This window comes from Oryx dammah, unplaced genomic scaffold (genome assembly GCF_014754425.2).
Source record: "Oryx dammah isolate SB20612 unplaced genomic scaffold, SCBI_Odam_1.1 HiC_scaffold_16, whole genome shotgun sequence".
In the NCBI taxonomy this organism is placed as follows: Eukaryota; Metazoa; Chordata; class Mammalia; order Artiodactyla; family Bovidae; genus Oryx; species Oryx dammah.
Window position 1 is genome coordinate 9,514,391 of NW_024070200.1, and position 12,000 is coordinate 9,526,390.

A 12,000-nucleotide genomic window follows, 5' to 3' on the forward strand; every position below is an offset into this window, starting at 1 on the left:
CATTTCCTTCTCCAGGGGATCTTCCTGACCCAGGGCTCGAACCGGGGTCTCCCACATTGCAGGCAGACTCTGAGCCACCAGGGAAGCCCTAATCCTAAAGGAAATCAACCCTGAATATTCATTGGAAGGACTGATGCTGAAGCTGAAGCTCCAATACTGTGGCCATCTGATTCGAAGAGCTGACTTGTTGGAAAAGACCTTGATGCTGGGAAACAGTGAAGGTGGGAGGAGAAGGGGATGACAGAGGATGAGATGGTTGGATGGCATCACCAACTCAGTGGACATGAGTTTGAGCAAGCTCCCAGAGATAGCGAAGGACAGGGGAGCCTGGCCTGCTGCAGTCCATGGGGTCGCAAAGAGCCGGAGACGACTGAGGGACTGAAGAACAACCACCTAACTCTTCATCTGCAGAATGGGCGCAGCCACACCTAAATTGTGAAGACTGGAGTTCACGTGGTACAAGGGTTCCGCAAGTTGTATCCTTCGTGTGAGTCGCTTTCATCCCCATTCAAAGGAAACGGAACCTCTCGTGCAAACCTCTAATTACTACTCTGACAAAGATCAGCGCTGGCGGGGAGGACGGTCCAAAGGCCTGCAAGTGCTGGGAGCACAAAGGCAAAGGCAGATAATTAGAGGTTAAATAGTTGGGAGTCCCTGGATCTGGGATTCGCAGAAGCGTCGGAGGAAGTGTCCGCTGGGGGGCGGGGCGCACGGGAAGGCCGAGGAGAGGCACATTCGTGGACCTGGTGTCTGTGGGAGGTCGATCACGGGTGGGATTCACATTCCTGGTGACTCAGCCCCCATCGCATCCCCTCGGTATCCTGGGGTCCTCCCACCGGAGCCCGGGGCACGAACATCCCTGGCTTGGAGGCTCCGGGCACGGTGGAGTGGGAGGGGCCGGATGGGGCGCCCCCACCGTCAGGCTGGTTGATAGGTGTCACTTCCTCCTTGGATTTCGCGCCTCCGGGAGCGGGGTGTCCCATACTTTGCCCCCACCTCGGCTCAGAGAGGGCAAGACCCACCAGGCCCCCAACCCCATCCCTAAGGCTAGGCGCACGGAGAAATTCGGCAGCCCCGCACCGTCTCTAAGGATGAGACCCAGGCGGAGGCAGGAAGGTGGCCGGGACTCAGGGCGGCTCCCGAGCGGGAGAGGGCAGCCCTGGGCGCGTGACCAGGGGTGAGAGTCGGGAGTCCCCATGACAGCGCTCTCTTCCCCTGCACCCCCGGGGAGGGGGTCTGCGAAGGCCCCCGCCAAGCTGAGGCCGGGCCCCCGGGCCCTCCGCCGAGCGCGCGAATCGCCGCGCGCCTCTTTCTCGCCCGCCCAGCCGCCTCGGCAGGGCCCTGGGGGCAGCTCGCGTGGCGGGTCCGGAGGGGACTGGGCGGGGCGGGGGCGAGTGTCCGGGCCCCGCCCCGGCCCCGCCCTGCTCCGGAGCCGCCTGGGACGCAGGGAGGAGGAGAGTGGCTCAGCCCGTACTGCCCGCAGCGCCGCGCTCCTGCAAGCTCCCGTCCGGGTAAGTGGCGCGGGGCCGGGGGACCAGAACAGGGACCGGAGGGTCGGATCCTCAACACCCACCCCGGCCCAGCCCTGCTGCCCCCCTCACCAACCCCACGCCAGGAATCGTGATCGCCGAAAGTCAAGGGGACCTGGAGAGGCGCGCCGGGGCGCGGGGGCGGGGGCCCTGCTGTGACAGCTGCGGGCGGGCGCGTATTTTTAGTTTAAACCCAACCGTTCCCTGCCGCCTGCGAAATCCCCGAACGTTTTCGCTCCCCGACCCTCCCCGGAGGAGCAGCCCGTAAGCCCCGGGCAGCACGTCCCCGCAGGGTCGGGCGCCGCCTCCAGTCTTCATTCTGCCTCTGCTTGGGGCAAGCGGACCTGTCACTGCGCCGCGTGTCCCCGACCCGGGCGGTGAAGGCCGGCAGGAATACCCGCTCCTGGCCACCGCAAGCTCGCTCCGTAGTGCCTGCCTGAGAGATCCCCGCACCCGCGGTGGGAAGGGGAAGTCGCACTCGCAGGCAGGACCGGTTTCATTCAGAATCCCCGGAGCTGTGCAGCCCTGGGCAAGCTTCTCCGCCTCTCTGAGCCTCATCCCAGTATCTCTAAAGGCGGGGAAAGTGAGACCAGAAATCTCCTGTAGGGCCTGAAGGAGCCCCAGATGGTTGCCGATTCCTCTTAAGAATCCAAATTTTGATTCCGAACAGCGGACCTGGTGTATATGGCCCTTTGGCCAACCCATTAGTATTGAGTGCCCCGCACAACCCACTGACCTCCGCTCCAAAATTCTAAGGCGGGGATTACAACCCGGCTGGGGTGATCATGAATGTCATTGTTTTACTACTTTGGCCCTGAAGCGCTGGCCCAGGACTGCCCTGGGACCCTCTCCCAGATTCTTCCTGGCACTACTGATGGGCCTTTTATAGCCAAGGGCTGCCAGCTGGGGGAGCCTGAAATGCCCACAGGGGCATGCCACATTTCTCGGAATGAGGAAAAGAGGAGACTGGGGAAAAGTGACTGTCCTCCTAGAAAAGGAGGACAGTCACAAAATCGCTGCTTTTCTGAGCCTGGCGGCACAGCCTCCTTCAAACCTTAAGAGGAGAGGAAACAGGTCCAGAGAGAGCGAGTGATTTGCCCAGAGCCACACAGCCAAGAACAGAAGTTAACTCTGCAAGGGTCCAGCCTCACCTCCTGCACAACTCGGGGCACAGCCAACGGCTGGCTATCAGTGATCAGGAGCTGGGAGGCAGAGCAGGGAGGTGTGCCGTGTAAACAGGCGGTTTTGCTCTGTTTCCTGGAACTGTGACCCCCGTGGGTCTCTCTGACACGTGTAGCTCTCTGCATTCCTCAGGCAGGACCGCGCTCAGGCAGACGGCCACAGCTGCGCCAAGGCTGCTGGTCCCGGGGCCTTGTTTGCAGCCAGAGAGGCCCCTTGGAGGGCAGCTGGAGCGGGTGTGGGCCAGGAAGGCTTATTTCTGGAACTCATTGCTCTCTTGCTGGGGGTCCTGAGGAGAGGCCCTGAGGATTTGCTGGTGGCTCAGAGGGGTAGTGGTGAGAATCTGGGCTCAGGTTTCTGCCTGGGGGTACAGGCTGGCCTCTAGCCCCTGCAGGCACCCTTGAGGGGAAGTTTGAGTTCCTTCTGTCTCCATGGGAACAAACCTCTAGCCCGGGTGCTTTGCATGTTCTGCCACAGCTGGGGACCTGTCCTTGTCTGGGTGGCCCCCGGATACAGACACCTGGGGTGGGGGCTTTTGGGGGATTATGGCTTGGCTGCGGGGTGACCTCCATTCTGGGGAGGCCAGACCAGGCAGGCCCAGAGTCACCTCCAAAGCGGCCTGGAGCCCCTGGGAGCCCCGTGGGCAGAGGGGCCTCCTGTGCGGCTCAGATGTTAGAAACAGGGGTGGACGTGTCAGACTGGCTGGCCCAGCCCTGTGTTAACCTTTCTCCAGCTGTGTGACTGTGGAAACGTCACTTCACCTTTCAGAGCTCCAGTTTCTTTCGTCAAGAGATGGGATGACCGTAGTACCTGCTGAGAGAATTAAATGGGACTCGCCTTCAGAAGCGTTCTGTGGGGTGTCAGACTCAGCCCCTGGGAGCAGGTGTCACAGTTCGGGGTGACGGCGGAGGTCTGGTTGGGACACCTGAGCATCCTCCCCTCCTCAATTCTGCCCTCTTCCCCTTTGCCTTGATGTCCCCATGTCTGTCAAATGGCGGGTGGCCTTGTATCACCTCCCTCTGAGCTCTTCCAGCCATGAAAGCTGGTCCTTGACCCAGCGGAGAGATTACAGAGGGGCCAGCCAGGGACTCCAGGGGACTCCCGGCTCAGGAAGCATTTCCTGTCTCTCATTTCCTAGGATTCTGACTGCAGGCCAGGCTGCCACTCCTGGCCCAGGTACAGATGAGGGGAGAGATTCCTCTGAGGCCAGGAGTGGTAGAGTCAGGATTTGAACTCAGGGCAGCCTCTTTTCTTTTCTTTTTCTTTCTTTTTTTAATTGAAGTGTAGTTGGTTTACAATGTTGTGTTAATTTCTGCTGCACAGCAAAGTGATTCAGTTATGCATATATATTCTTTTCCATTATGGTTTATCATGAAAGTGAAGTGGAAATGTTAGTTGCTCAATCGTGTCTGACTCTGCTCCAGAGACTTCCACTCCATCCCTTCCCAGGCCCCTCCCTTTGGCCACCACAAGTCTTGAACTCAGGGCTTGATGCTCTTCACTCCAACCACATCGCCTGTCTCAGGACAATCTTATATGTTAATTATCAGGAGAACAGTAGTGATGAGGCAGGCAGGATCCAGTTGCCATTAAGACTTTGGCATTTGCTAAAAGAAGTGGATTCCAAACCTTTTTTTTTTTTTCCCCTATAACATCTAAAAGTAGCCCAGCTGGATCACTGAGAGAAGAACCTGGGGGGAGCCACTGGAAGTTAGGGAAGTATGTAGCCACCCTCCCCACCTCTGCCCATCCCCCAAGAAATCTTTGCTTCAAGACTTCGGAACGAATTCCCTTGCAATGAGCAGCTAGGAAGTACAGGAACGGACAGTCCTGGCAGCGGAAACCTTGGTTTTGTCATCTCTACAACAGAGTTAAGAGGTCCCAACACCTCCCTGTGGGATTGTTGGAAGGGTGAATGAGACATTTGGGGACAACGCTCAGCAGAATGCCCAGGATGGTGGGAACATGCCAGAAAGAGGCATTATCCTGGTTTTTATTAATACTAATCCTCCTAATTCAATATCACAGTTATCCAAGTCTATGCCCCAACCAGTAACGCTGAAGAAACTGAAGTTGAACGGTTTTATGAAGACCTACAAGATCTTTTAGGAATAACACCCAAAAAAGATGTCCTTTTCATTATAGGGAACTGGAATGCAAAAGTAGAAAGTCAAGAAACACCTGGAGTAACAGGCAAATTTGGCCTTGGAGTACGGAATGAAGCAGGGCAAAGACTAATAGAGTTTTGCCAAGAAAATGCACTGGTCATAGCAAACACCCTCTTCCAACAACACAAGAGAAGACTCTACACATGGACATCACCAGATGGTCAACACCGAAATCAGATTGATTATATTCTTTGCAGCCAAAGATGGAGAAGCTCTATATAGTCAACAAAAACAAGACCAGGAGCTGACTGTGGCTCAGACCATGAACTCCTTATTGGCAAATTCAGACTTAAATTGAAGAAAGTAGGGAAAACCGCTAGACCATTCAGGTATGACCTAAATCAAATCCCTTATGATTATACAGTGGAAGTGAAAAATAGATTTAAGGGTCTAGATCTGATAGATAGAGTGCCTGATGAACTATGGAATGAGGTTCGTGACATTGTACAGGAGACAGGGATCAAGACCATCCCCATGGAAAAGAAATGCAAAAAAGCAAAATGGCTGTCTGGGGAGGCCTTACAAATAGCTATGAAAAGAAGAGAGGCGAAAAGCAAAGGAGAAAAGGAAAGATATAAGCATCTGAATGCAGAATTCCAAAGAATAGCAAGAAGAGATAAGAAAGCCTTCTTCAGCAATCAATGCAAAGAGATAGAAGAAAACAACAGAATGGGAAAGACTAGAGATCTCTTCAAGAAAATTAGAGATACCAAGGGAATATTTCATGCAAAGATGGGCTCAATAAAGGACAGAAATGGTATGGACCTAACAGAAGCAGAAGATATTAAGAAGAGGTGGCAAGAATACACAGAAGAACTGTACAAAAAAGATCTTCACGACCCAGATAATCATGATGATGTGATCACTCATCTAGAGCCAGACATCTTGGAAGGTGAAGTCAAGTGGGCCTTAGAAAGCATCACTACAAACAAAGCTAGTGGAGGTGATGGAATTCCAGTTGAGCTGTTTCAAATCCTGAAAGATGATGCTGTGAAAGTGTTGCACTCAATATGCCAGCAAGTTTGGAAAACTCAGCAGTGGCCACAGGACTGGAAAAGGTCAGTTTTCATTCCAATCCCAAAGAAAGGCAATGCCAAAGAATGCTCAAACTACTGCACAATTGCACTCATCTCACATGCTAGTAAAGTAATGCTCAAAATTCTCCAAGCCAGACTTCAGCAATACTTGAACCATGAACTCCCTGATGTTCAAGCTGGTTTTAGAAAAGGCGGAGGAACCAGAGATCAAATTGCCAACATCCGCTGGATCATGGAAAAAGCAAGAGAGTTCCAGAAAAACATCTATTTCTGCTTCATTGACTATGCCAAAACCTTTGACTGTGTGGATCACAATAAATTGTGGAAAATTCTGAAAGAGATGGGAATACCAGACCACCTAACCTGCCTCTTGAGAAACCTGTATGCAGGTCAGGAAGCAACAGTTAGAACTGGACATGGAACAACAGACTGGTTCCAAATAGGAAAAGGAGTACGTCAAGGCTGTATATTGTCACCCTGCTTATTTAACTTCTATGCAGAGTACATCATGAGAAACGCTGGGCTGGAAGAAACACAAGCTGGAATCGAGATTGCTGGGAGAAATATCAATAACCTCAGATATGCAGGTGACACCACCCTTATGGCAGAAAGTGAAGAGGAGATAAAAACCCTCTTGATGAAAGTGAAAGAGGAGAGTGAAAAAGTTTGCTTAAAGCTCAACATTCAGAAAACGAAGATCATGACATCCGGTCCCATCACTTCATGGGAAATAGATGGGGAAACAGTAGAGACAGTGTCAGACTATTTTGGGGGGCTCCAAAATCACTGCAGATGGTGACTGCAGCCATGAAATTAAAAGACGCTTACTCCTTGGAAGAAAGGTTATGACCAACCTAGATAGTATATTGAAAAGCAGAGACATTACTTTGCCGATTAAGGTCCATCTAGTCAAGGCTATGGTTTTTCCTGTGGTCATGTATGGATGTGAGAGCTGGACTGTGAAGAAGGCTGAGCGCCAAAGAATTGATGCTTTTGAACTGTGGTGTTGGAGAAGACTCTTGAGGGTCCCTTGGACTGCAAGGAGATCCAACCAGTCCATTCTGAAGGAGATCAACCCTGGGATTTCTTTGGAAGGAATGATGCTAAAGCTGAAGCTCCAGTACTTTGGCCACCTCATGTGAAGAGTTGACTCATTGGAAGACTCTGATGCTGGGAGAGATTGGGGGCAGGAGGAGAAGGGGACGACCCAGGATGAGATGGCTGAATAGCATCACGGAGTCGATGGACACGAGTCTGAGTGAACTCCGGGAGATGGTGATGGACAGGGAGGCCTGTCGTACTGCGATTCAAGGGGTCGCAAAGAGTCGGACATGACTGAGCGACTGAACTGAACTGAACTGAATCCTCCTAATGTCATTGTAACAATGTAGTGTGGCCTGCACCTCTCACTTGTATTTCTGGGCTGCAGATTTGGCAAAGGGAATCCTAGCGTCCCTAAAATACTTTGAAAGACTCGGGGGAAAGGCAGAGAGCCGCTCAGGAAATTAGGTAGGTCAAAACACAAGCACCCTAACACAAGTTGTTTAGTAATATATATGCATGAGATGTGAAATGATGGCAAAGAAGCAAGAAAGTGATATCTTTGAATAAAAGTCAAGTATCACCTTGGGCTGGGGGAGAGGAGATTGGGATTGAGAGGGTCATGGTGGGAGGGGGTGGTTACTAGGGAATTCACTTTGTAATTGCTTCGGAGCATAGGTATATTTCATGCACACCTCTCTGTATAGACAGCGTTTCACAAATTTAAGGAGGTTAAAAAAAAAAGGCAGGGGAATGATAATGCAAACAATCTTTGGTAGGAGGAGAGGGTACAGGATCAGTTTTCTCCCATCTCAGTGGGATTCCCTGTTTCTGTGGGCTTGTGGGCCTTTTTAAAAAATATTTTTTGAGGCTTCCCTGGAGGTCCAGTAGGTAAGGCTCCACGCTTCCACTGCAGGGGATATGGGTTTGATCCCTGGTTAGGGACACAGACCCTGCATGCTGTGCAGCCATAAGTAAATTTTTTTTAATTTATGCTCATCACTTACAAAATAAGAAAAACATATACATATACAATGTGTATAATATATACACATTATATACATGTACAATGTGTACTATATATAATATATTTATATATATACACAATGTGTACAATATATATGTATCTAATATACACTATATACATATACAAGGGATTCTCTGGTTACTCAGCTGGTAAAGAATCAGCCTGCAATGCAGGAGACCTTGGTTTGATCCCTGGGTTGGGAAGATCTCCTGGAGAAGGGAATGGCTATCCACTCCAGTATTCTGGCCTGGAGAATTCCATGGACTGTATCGTCAATGGGGTCGCAAAGAGTCGAACATGACTGAGCGACTTTCACTTTCATATATCAAATCGTACATACAAAGAAAATTAGAAGATAATATGGAGCATTTTCACAAAGCTATCTCAGAAAATCACTCTTCCCAGATTCAAATGTTATTCTGGCTGGATTAAAAAAAAAAAACAAAAACCCCGACACGAATCCTGTTGTATAGCAGACGCCTGATTTCTCACTGAGGAGCAATAACCTCCCTCTTCTGAAGTCATAACAAGAAAGTGACCTTAATGATCTACATCTCAGATGATCAACAGGAATTTTCACAGCCTGGCCTCCCGAATTGTGCTTCTGAGTCAGAAAATACTGACCTGTTTAGCCTGGCGGAACCTCAGGTGCCCTGGGCCCATCTGCTGGTCTCACGGCCGAGGGAATGCGAGGCACGTAGTCAGAGCAGACAGTTTGCTGCCACACCTGTGTGACTCTTACGAGGACACCACCCACCACACCTGTGCCACTACGGCAGGGGCCACGGTCTCCTCCAGGCAGGGAAACCAGGAGCTTAATATAACGTAACCAGGAGGTTATATCTGAGGCTAAATTGATGCGATTCGTTTTAATTTTAAAAAGTCAGAAGAGAGCTGCAACATGCGATGACCACAGCAATTCCAGGGCTTACGTGGACAGGAACATCATCAAAGGAAATTTGCAAGCAGTGCCTTTCTTCCTGGAAGCCCTCTTAGGGTTCCCCTTACTCTTCTTGCTCTTTGCAGGGCGTGCTTGGTATATTTGTAAGTTACCAAAATAATTTAGTGCCATGGATGTGTTGATTCCCATTTTTCAGATGGGGACATATTCAGAGATGCTAACTGTCTTGCCTCAGATCACATAGCAGGTGTGTGATGGGGCAGGAGTTTCACTCCAAGGGAGAACTAACGTGACTACCAAGAGACTTTTTTAAAATGTGCTGTGTATGAGCACGTCTTTCACTCCTCAGAAGCCAGAGCCCTCCATGGCCCGGCCTGCTGAACCCAGATCCAGGGAGACTCTGAATGCTGAAGGCACTAACCATCAGGCTCCCTGCTTTTTAGCCAAACTTGCTCTCTTTGTGGCAGGGTGCGCTGAGAATGGGGGAAATCATCCCATCTTGGGACCTAGTGATTCCTGGCCACCTTCTCTCTGCCCAAATCAAAGATGTTCTTCTGTGTGCAGAGGTGTCTATCCTGACCAACGGGACTCAAAGGGTGGGTGTCCCAGGATTGAGGCTTTAGGGGTTGGCTTTCCCTGGAGGGAGCCCTTGTGCCTGGACACATACGTTCACCTGGGCGGCGGGGACCTGGGGCCAGATCCCAGCCCTGCTCTGTGACCCGGGTCAGCTGGAGCTGGCCAGTGGGGCTGGTGATACCTCCCTGGACGGCAGGGCTTTTGTGAGGACCCGATGGAAGAACTTGACGCAGCAAGGTAGCCTAGAGACTAGGAAACAAACCCTTCCTGCACGAGCCTGGAGAGCCCGAGTGTGCAATGTTCAAGAAATATTTAGCAGCAACAGCTGCACTGGAGAATTTAAAAAATGCCAGAACCAGCCAGAACCTGAGACAGAATCTTATAGGAGCCCATCGTTTTACCTTTGGGGACACTGAGTTGCCACTGCGTCTCCAGAAATGACTTGCCCAAGTGTCTTACATTCCTCAGGGCCCATCTGGGACCTGAGACGGTGTCTTCTGGCCCCTGGACCCATACCCTTTCCCCTACAACCAACCACCTTCCCTAAAAGTCTGCTTGTAACACAGTTCAGGATGGTTGCCCGGTGAAGATGAGGAGGCTGATCTTCTGGGTTAGGTCCGCCTGGAATTGGTGGGTGGGGGGCCTGCCTCTGGTTGAACTCTTAAGTCAGGAGTTTAATGTGAGACCTGGAAAGGTCTGCGCACCTCCCTAGTGACATTTGCTGAAATAATGCAACAGGACTGACTCACTGCGGGGGGTGGGGGGTGGGGCGGCGGGGGGAGCCTCTTTCCTTGTTAGTACAAAGAGCTGGCCTGCCTGTGATGATGCGAAGAACATGCCATTCACAGACCCACTTGACCTTCACCTGGGCCAGTCTGTTTCCTGCTCTTTAACCTTTAAAATAGGAGGTTGGAGTTAGAAGACCTCTAAGATGCCTTGACCCTGGAGTGGGCTTCCCTTGTGGCTCAGAGGTTAAAGCGTCTACCTGCAATGCGGGACACCCGGGTTCAATCCCTGGGTCAGGAAGATCCCCTGGAGAAGGAAATGGCAACCCACTCCAGTATTCTTGCCTGGAGAATCCCATGGATGGAGGAGCCTGGTAGGCTATAGTCCAGGGGGTCGCAAAGAGTCGGACACGACTGAGCAACTTCACTTACACTTTAAGATGCCTTGACCCTGGAGTGGGAAGTGGCAACCGACTCCAGTATTCTTGCCTGGAGAATCCCATGGACAGAGAAACCTGGCAGCCTGCAGTCTGGGGTCACAAAGAGTCATACACGACTGAGCAAGATGTCTTAATATTTGGATGTTTCCTCTCATCCAGGAACCACAGCCTCACAGTAGGTGTTTGGGGATCTCCAGCCTGGTGGCTACAGTCTGCCTGCTTTCTCCCACCAGGAGAGGCCAGGTCACTTAATCAGGTGATTCCCTGCTTATCTGCTTCCGATGAGCCCCTTGACCTAAGGATTAAGTCCCAGGCCTCCAGCCTACGGGCTGACATTTCATGCTTTCTGCCACTGGGCTACCTCCAGGTCCCAGGAGGTCCCATACCTATCCTCATCTTCCCCACTTCCAGACCTATGCTACAGCGGTTACCTGTGCCAGCTGTTACCTCCCCAGCGAACAGCTGGATAGACCTCACCTCCTCCAAAAAGCCATCCTCGACCATTCAGACAGGTTCTATTTTCATGGTCTCATTACACTTTGCACGTGATAGATAATTTTCAGTTTTCATGTCTGATTCCCAACTAGCTTAGGACCTCCTTGAAGGCAGGGTCACAGGATTATTTATGCTCACATCCCAGCTAAAGAGGGAGAGCATATTATTATTTAATGAAAAGTCTTTACACCACAAAATAAGATCTTACAAACATGCTGATGCTCACAGCACCCCTGAATGAAGTGGGCAGGGCACATCAGAGTAATTCCTAGGACACAGAAGAGAAAGGTGGGGAGAGAAGGTGTCACCCACCAGCTCCCTTTGCGGCCCTCCTCAAGGCACCGTCTCCTTGATTGTTGTTGTTCAGTTGCCAAGTCATGTCCAACTCTTGGTGACCCCATGGACTGCAGCATGCCGTGCTTCCCTGCCCATCACCAACTCCCGGAGCTTGCTCAAACTCATGTCCCTTGAGTTGGTGATGCCATCCTACCATCTCATCCTCTGTCGTCCCCTTCTTCTCTTCCTTCCATCTCCTTGGAGAACAGTCCACTTGCCTGGCCTCTCTGGGGACTGGCCTTGGAACTCTGGGCACATCCTTTGGCTTCTCTGGGACACAGACCTGCTGTTCATTGTCTCTGCTCAGCAAGCCCAGCATTGCCCACTGGGTCTTCCTTCCTGCTCCTCCCTCTGCCTAAAGAGTGCCTCCCCAGACCTTTCAGGGAGGCTGCTCCTTCTTTTCATGGAAATCTCACCTCACAGCCACACCCTCCAGGAGACTGTCCTGCCCACCCAGTAAGCCTACCCAGTCCCCAGCCCCGACACCACTGTGCCCTGTCTCCCTGTTTCATTGTCTCTCTAGCACTTATCACTACCTGAGGTTAT

General features: G+C 51.5%; 1 protein-coding gene across 1 annotated transcript in view; it reads left to right on the forward strand.

Annotated features, from left to right (window-relative positions):
• Window positions 1-1,464: 1,464 nt before the first annotated feature.
• SYNE3 (spectrin repeat containing nuclear envelope family member 3) overlaps window positions 1,465-12,000 on the forward strand; it is a 106,466-nt gene continuing 95,930 nt past the window's right edge. The window contains exon 1 of the mRNA XM_040257092.1: window positions 1,465-1,511. The gene's annotated coding sequence lies outside the window, so the exon portion shown is untranslated. The remainder of the gene's footprint in view (window positions 1,512-12,000) is intronic.